The sequence below is a fragment of the Pezoporus flaviventris genome, unplaced genomic scaffold (genome assembly GCF_033815535.1).
Source record: "Pezoporus flaviventris isolate CSIRO_AGI_PZ_B2104156 unplaced genomic scaffold, CSIRO_AGI_Pfla_v1 ptg000015l, whole genome shotgun sequence".
NCBI classification, from domain to species: Eukaryota; Metazoa; Chordata; class Aves; order Psittaciformes; family Psittacidae; genus Pezoporus; species Pezoporus flaviventris.
The window spans coordinates 10,465,817-10,473,444 of NW_026892563.1; the positions used below are offsets into that span (position 1 = coordinate 10,465,817).

General features: G+C 63.6%; 1 protein-coding gene across 1 annotated transcript in view; it reads right to left on the reverse strand.

The window, feature by feature from the left end:
* Positions 1-2,779, reverse strand: part of BCOR (BCL6 corepressor) — an 80,427-nt gene extending 77,648 nt beyond the window's left edge. The window contains exon 1 of the mRNA XM_061453388.1: positions 2,414-2,779. The gene's annotated coding sequence lies outside the window, so the exon portion shown is untranslated. The remainder of the gene's footprint in view (positions 1-2,413) is intronic.
* Positions 2,780-7,628: the final 4,849 nt, after the last annotated feature.

Sequence of the window (7,628 nt, forward strand, 5' to 3'; positions counted from 1 at the left end):
AAGGGGGTGAAGAGGGAGGAGGCAGGCTCTGTGGGGCACTGGGGCTGGGAATTACTCCAGGGTGCTATTGACAGCCATAGAAGTGCCTGGGCTGCTCTGCAAATGCAGGGCAGGCAGGAGCAGTGGTCGCGGGCAGAGGTGTCTCTTGCATGACCCGGGATCGAGGGGGCAAGTCACCCAAACGCCAGCTCCTATAGGGCTCCCGTGGAGCCGGGCATCGCCCCCAGCCCCACGACCTGCTCGGGGACCCAGCCATGTCTCACCGGGATGTCTGCCACGGTCCTCCCTCCCGACGAGCTGGCCCCGAGGGACACCTGGGACAGCCTTGCCCCGCTGCTGCTGCTGCTCCTGCTCCTGACCCCGGCCCCGACGGCGAGGCGCGGGCACTCTCCCAGGGCTGAGAGATGGTTCTGGCCGCGGGCAGCGGGTGCTCCCTGGACTTTGGGAGAGACCTAAATCGGCCCGAGGCACAACCCCGGAGGAGCACGTCAACACTGTAGTGGGGGCAGCCCCCGTCCCGCCTGGCGGGGGGGGGGGTGTCTCCAGAAAATACCAAGTGCGTGTTTGGACTGCATCAAAGGTATTTTGATTTTCCTTTGGCTGTAACTTCCACCGTTCCTCTTTGGTTTATAGCTGCTCAAGTTTACTTGCAGAATTAAGATTTTGGGGGGAGGGGGAGGAAGGGGGGAGGAAGCCTTTGTTCTCCGGAGTGTGCTTGTCTTACTTTTTGCATCATGTGGCCTGAGCGGCACCCCCTCTCCGCCCCGACCGTATTTATTCTATCTCGAGTGAGTTCTTTGAAGGAGAGGGCAGAGTCGTCGTTAACCCTCTGCGTGCCTGCAGGGCCCGACGCCGGCAGAGCCGACACAGCGGGTCCTGGATCCCAGCGTCACGCGTGCCGTTTCGACGAACGGCGTCAGTGTCCTGTGCCCCCACCCCCAAAAGCCCACCCCCAAAAGCCCACCCCAAAGCTCCCGTCCCGTGGCCGGTCTCCGCGCCAGCTGTGCACCCGGGGAGCCAGCGGCGGTGGGCCTCGCGGAAAGAGCCGGGGATACCCCCTTGATCACTAGCAGGCTAGCCCGCTTAACACGAGGTTGGAGATGCCTACAAACTGGAAACAGCTGCCGGGCTTCGCTCTGGCCTGCCTGCTAAAATACGCCGATCTCCTTTTAATCTGTTTCATATTCACAAATTAAGCACTTAGCCTAGGTAATAAATCATGAGGCAGTTTATGAGGCTAGCAGGAGACAAGTGGAAAGGGAAAACAATCGCCTAAAAGTACATTAAATGGAAATGGAAAAGCTCGCTCTGAAAGCCCAGCCCGTGCTTCCCGAGGCGGTGGCAGCACCCCGAGGCCCTGGCCGAGCCCCACCGCTGGCGGGGGTGGGGGACAAGCCGAGCCGAGCCGGGCCGGGCCGGGCCCGCACTTCTCCACGCCTCGGGTCTTCGAACTCATCCCGGGCTCCCGCCTTTGTCTCCCCGGTCCCTGCTGCCCGTACCGGCTCCACCTGTGAGAGATTCCTGCGGTAGCCGGCCTGAAAATGACTCGGGGTGGTGATAACCCCGTCGCACGCGCACACATACCGGCTCGGCCTCCGCCGGGGCCGGGGGTGAGGAATGGGATGCTGGAAGAAAGGAAGTGCTGGCTTGCTTCACGCCGTGCCGCTCGCAAGCGCCAGCGGGGGACGTGGCGTTCCCCGGTGTCCCGGGGGAAGGCAACCCGGAGAGGTGCCAAGGGGTCCGGAGAGTACATGCCCCCCCCCGGTTCTTCCCGGGGCTGCCGGGCTCGGGTGCGGGGGAAGCAGCTGGAAAGTAGCGCTTCGGTTACCGGTGTTGCTCCCCAGCACCCTCTCCGGGACGGCCGGTGGAGAGGAGCACCACGGCCGGCGAGGGCCTCCCCCGGTCCCCCTCGGGCTACTGTCACGCTCACCACTCGAAGGGGCGGTGCGGGTAGGACAGGGATCCGGCGGGCAGGGCTCAGCCCTTCGGTTTCTGTGGCGGGAGAGGAGAACCGCGAGGCGGTGGAGCCTGCAGAAGTGCGGCCGGGAGCTGATAGCGGGGGGCCGGGGCGCCCCCGCGCTTTCCGCGGAAGCTCTTCCCGGGAGAGCCGCCAGACGCCCCGGGGGATGCAGACGAAGGCCCCGAGACAAAAGACCCAGCGCTAAGACCCCTTCTGGCAAAGGCGCAGCCTGCCGAAAGTATTTCAGCAGAGACTTTTCTCACCCCATACACCCCCGGCGGGGCTCCGCGCCCGGCCGGTGGCTCCACGTCGTGCCGAGCCGTAGCAGCGGGAGCAAGCAGGGAAGGACGTGCGGAGCAGGGAAAGGAGGGGGGAAGGTCGGCAGCATCCCCCGGGAGAGGTTGTGGGGAGGAAGCGGAGATTTAAAGGGACTCCCGCGAAAACGACACAGACCTGCGGCTGTTCGCTGAGTCCGATCTGCCGAGCTGTGGGTGCGAAGAGGCGCTGTCAGGGGCTATTTATCTCTTGCCGGAGCGGAGGCTCTGGTCCCCGCATCGACCGCCGGTAACAATGGCAGCGGCCGGCGGCGATACGGATGGCGGAAGATGCCGCCGCGCTCCGCTCAGGCGGGCTTGCTCATGCATCCCTCTTGGCCGGAGCCTCTCGCTACTGCTTCTCCGCCGAGAGCTGCAGCCCGCTCCCCTCACCCCCTCCTCTCCACCCCACACCGCCCGCCCTTCCCCAGTTTTCCATTTTCGGGACTTTGGCGCGGAGCCAGAAATGTCAGGAGGGGATGAAACTTGACACAGATCTCAACCCAGAGCGATTTCCTCCCTCCCCCCCCCCCCCCCCCCCCCCCCCAACATCCCCCGCCTCCGTCCCCAGCCCTTAGTTAACTTGAAGATAGTTTGGCCATATTTCAGTTTGAGAAGGGGAAATTGCAGGTCACTGGTGCATGGTCGGGCCGGGTGTTTTTTTAAAACGGTAGACACCGAGGCCTGAAAAGCATCTGCAGCCCGTGCACTTCAACTGCTCCTCCCGGCTGTGGCTCGGTTAACCCCTGTGTGCCCCGGCCGGCCCCCCCTCAGCGCCGGCAGCACCCCTCCTTGCCCGGGGGTACCTCGGCTGTGTCCGGGTGGCCGCACCGGCTTGGCTGCCCCCCACTTCGCCACCAAGCTTCGGGGCTGGGTCATATCCGCCGCTCGTTGCCGGAAGGGGGGTTACCCGCTGTTCCCCGGTCCCGCTGCTCCCCGACCCTGGGCGGCCTGGGACAACATTCCCCGGGGAGCCCCCGCAATTCCGGCCGGGGACCGAGGCACCGGGAGCGATGCTCGGGTGCTCCCTCCGCCCCGAGCCCGTCCCCACTCCACCCTATCTAGGACCCACAGGGGGGTTCCCCTCGGCCCCGGCCAGCTGGGAGTGCTGATAAGGGCTGGGGGGCAGAGGACAGAGCAGGGGCGCTGGAGGGAAAGCTCCCGAAAAGAGGAGAGCAGGGAGCGGAGCCCCAGCTAACTCCGGGAGGGATGCCTCAGCACTTTATTATGCATTTCCAGCACAAGGAAAGCTAATTCCTCCGTTGAGGGCCTCAATCAGGCATTTATTTGACACTCATGATGCATGAACGGCTAAACACTAGTCTAAGCGGAGGATCAACCGCTAGTTTATAGCTCGAGGTTTTTTTTATGCAGGTGAATTATGTTGATCTCCGAATGCCTCGTATTCCTGGAAGGGGGGGGGGAGGGGGGGGAGGGAGAAGAAACAGAAAAGGGGGAGAGTGAAAGGGAATTAACTTCAGGCTCTTCTCCCGCACACCCGGAAAACTCTAGACAGGAGTTCTGGCTGGCACCACTCCCCACGGCCTTCTTTTTCCCCTGCTGCCCCCCCTCTCCCCACTGCGCTGCGTGCTGGACCGGCAGAGCCCCATGCGCATCCCGCTCGGGCCAGGCTGAGCCGTGATACGTGGCCCGTCCGTGCCACTGCGGGGAAACACTCCCCCGGGGGCTCAAGGCGTAACATGGAGCGGGGAGAGTCACGGAGACAACATGGAGGGGGGGGGAGAGGGGGGGAGAAAGGAGGAGGAAGAGGAGGAGGGGAGAAACCATATGGAGCAGGAGGGAGGGAGGCGACGCAGAGCGAGCTGAGCCGGCAGAGCAGGGGAAGGACAGGGGAGCGGGGGCCGCCGCGGCCTGGGGTGCTGGAGGGAACAGGAGCAGCCGCGGGTGGAAACCGGGCAGACTGGGTGGTAGTCGGGGCATCCGGGCCGTGGTGGCGCGGTCGCAAGGGGCTGCACCTTGTCGCCATCTCCCCTGCGCGTTCCCGGGCACTGCCCTTTATCCTCCCCGCCCCCCCCCCCCCCCGCGGAGATTTTTATATTTTTTTTTTCCTCCTGCTGGCCTCAACTGTTGTTCCGGGACTGAAAAAAATAACAGGAGTCATGTCTTGCGGCTTGCACAATCTCTTCTAACGCCTGAGTTCAATTTTACACATCATTTAATGCAAATATTAAAAATCAATATATCAAGGGGGTTGTTAATGAAATGTTAGAGTATGTGCCACCAGATAGGATTTCGGTGGGAAACGTCTGGTTTCGCAAAAGCCGAATGCGGTTGCATATCCTCCTGCTAGAAAACAAGGTGTTCATTAAATCACATCAAATCGAATTACTCTATTGGCGGGTCCCTCCAGCAAAACCGAAGTCTGAAAAGCAAGGGATATAAAATGAATCTCGATGCATCTCTTGACAACGGAACAGGAATCGGAATGCATTAAAAATAAATCAGCACTGCTGTAGGTCACAACATGAAGATTATACTGGAATAATGGGATGAGAGAGGCAGAGACTACACTGCAGGTACATCCTGGCACTGGAAGGGGAAGCCAGGTTCTTTAAGCAATAGGTCACACCAGGTAAGAGTCTTTGCCCCGTTCAGGCTGCTCCACCGCCACTTCCCTGGCTCTGCAGAGCTCCCCAGGTTCTCGGCAGGCTGCCAGTTCAGCATTTTGCAGGCTGGTGGCCTTGCCTGTCCTCTGTGTGTGCCTGTGCGTCCCGGCTCTTTGAACCTCTCCCTTTCCTCCACGCTGGATGGTCCCCTCTCTCCCTGCTCGGCCTAGCTGCCGGCCGTTCCGCGGCCTCTCCCACTGTGCAGCCATTCCCCGTGACCCCTCAGCCCCCGCAGGCCTTGGGAGGTCTGCGGAGGGATCTGCCAAAACCCTGGCAGCTGCACGGGTGGCGCGAAGCGGGAGCTCCGCTGACAGCCGCCGCCGCAGCCCTGCCCGGAGCCTTCCCGGTCGCACCACACGTGTCTCCGCGCCCAGCTCCAAGCCCTGCGGCGGGGGAAGGGGGAGAAAGACGGGACCAGGGGGGGTATCTGCCCGCAGCCGCCGTGCGGCCGGGAGAGTCTGGTGACGGTGGGAGCCCAGGCCGGGGCCCCGTGGGAACCTGAGGTGCATGCCTCGCTCCTGTACCTTCTCCTGCTATACCGAGCCCCAGCCTGGGCTGTGCTACGGTGGGAGCTGAGGGCAGCGGCAAAAGCGTCGGGAAAGGCCTGTGACCGCCGGGGTGTGGGTTGCTGGCCTCCCTCAACTGTAATCGCTCAGCTTCCCCAGGCTTGGACTTTGCTCTTGACTCTCCTGGCCCGGTTCCCTTCACTCTCCTGACGGCACTTAAGGCCTGTCCGTCCCTCCCCACAGCTCCTCCGTCCCGGTTTGTCGGTGGGTGCTGAATAGGTGTCTGTGCCCGCCAAGCCCTTTCCGAGCAGAGGGGCTGCACAGCTCCTGCTCTGGTCGGGGTCGCCTTTCGCCTCCGTGGACCTGCAGAGGATGGTGCTGCAAAGAGGCAGAAGGGACTGAGGGGCAGGGGAGTGGTGGAATGGACATTCCCTTCCCCGGCTCCTCCACAGGGCGGCCAGTGCAGCTGGGGAGACCGCGGGATCCCCGCTGCCCGCGGAGCCGGTAGCGAGCGGTGAGGCAACGGGGAGGCTGATGCGAGGCAGCCGGGAGGGAGTTCTCGGCACCAGCATTACTAAGCCCTGCCGACCCAGGGGCGGGACGGGAGCCCCGCGGGCACTGCTGCAAACCCTCCTGCCGCTTCACCATCGGGCGGCTCCATTCCCCCTCCTTCCCCTCCTCCCGCCTCAACGAGGCCGGCAGTGTCGCACGGCAGCGGTTAGGCGTGCATCAGCGACGGAGCGCGATAAGCAGGGGCGGCCTGCTGTCCCCCGCCCGCTGCCAGCCCGGGGGCACAGTTCCCGGCACCGCAGGGAGGCTCCTTACCCCCGCCCGCTCCGGTCTCGGGGCGGCGGGAAGCCGCCGAGGGACCCCGAGAGCGGAGGAGCCGGGCGAAGTGGGGGGACGGGGACGGGAGGTCGGGGGGGGGGGGGGTTGTCGGTAGGAGCTCTCCGCGGCGGCTCCGTGTGCGGCTGCATCTCGCCCTACGGACCGTGCTGCGGGATCCTCGTCGGGAGCGCAACTTCTGCTCCGACCTGAAGTCGCAGCTCCTCTATTTCCCCGGCCGCGGTGGCCGGCTGCCAAGCACGCCGACCTTGCCTATTAAAAACCCATTTTTCTTGCCCTGCGCCGAACAGCAGTTTGCTTGCCGCGCTTCGTTGTTCCGTTAAAGCGCTGCAAAGTCTGCTTGAGGGTACCGGGGAAGGGTGAAGGGTGATAGGGGTTGGCGGTGAAGCTGTGTTCGCCTCATGCGTCCCGCCCGGGGCCCTGCCGTCTCCCGGGACACCCCTGGCGCAGCCTTCTGCTCTGCCGGCCGCCGCCGTGCCCCGGTATCGCGGCGGGGGCCGGCCCTGGTTCCCCAGCCAAGTCATTTCCTGCCCTCTGGAGCCGCGGCCCTCGCCGGCGGCCAAGCGGTAGCTGGGTCTGGCTGGGGTACGGGGGGCAGAGGTGTCGGGCAAAAAGGCTGCAGCGGCGGGATGGAAAAATCAACACGCAGCAGCGGTGGCGGAGGGCAGCCTCTGATCCCATTAGCCGGGCTGAGCCGGAACACAGCGGTCACCGATGCCCGAGGCGTCAGAAGCAGCAGGAGGGCGATGCTCTCCACCCCGGTGTCCGCCCCGGAGCCTCCCAGCCCTTATCGGCGGAGTCAGTCGGTGCCCCTCACCCCAGGGGGCCGAAGCCCCGGGGCTTTGTGCCCCGGGGTCCCGGTGGCCGTTTCGCCTCGCAGCTTTGTTAGGCGGCGGCGCTGCCTGCCGGGGCACGCTCCGGTGCGCCCACCCTGGCGGGCCCTGACTCGCTGCTCCTTGCTCCCTGACCCTTGGTATTGCCCCTCGGTTCCGAGCCCCCTTCGACGGCCGAGGGCGGCCTCTCTTCCCTTCTCCTTCTCCTTCTCTAGGGCGATATAAAAGTCGTCCGAAGCAAGCTGCTTTTAGAGCAGATACAATATATTGAAATAAGGCTGCGGTTGGTGTTTCCAGCGCTACTTAATGGCACTCGCGGTAAACAGTCCCTCTCTGTGCTAGCGGGGAAAATCATCCAGACACAAGCACATTCCACCCTCTTTAGGGCTCCCTGGCTATTATTGCATTACTCTGGTGTAAGCCTTTTGTAACTAAGCTTCTATAAAGCCCCGCTTACAAGCACCCTGATTAGAATTTTCCTTGCCAGTAACCAAAGGCCACCCGCTTTCCAGTGCTATATAGAGGGAGCCATCAACAGCCAC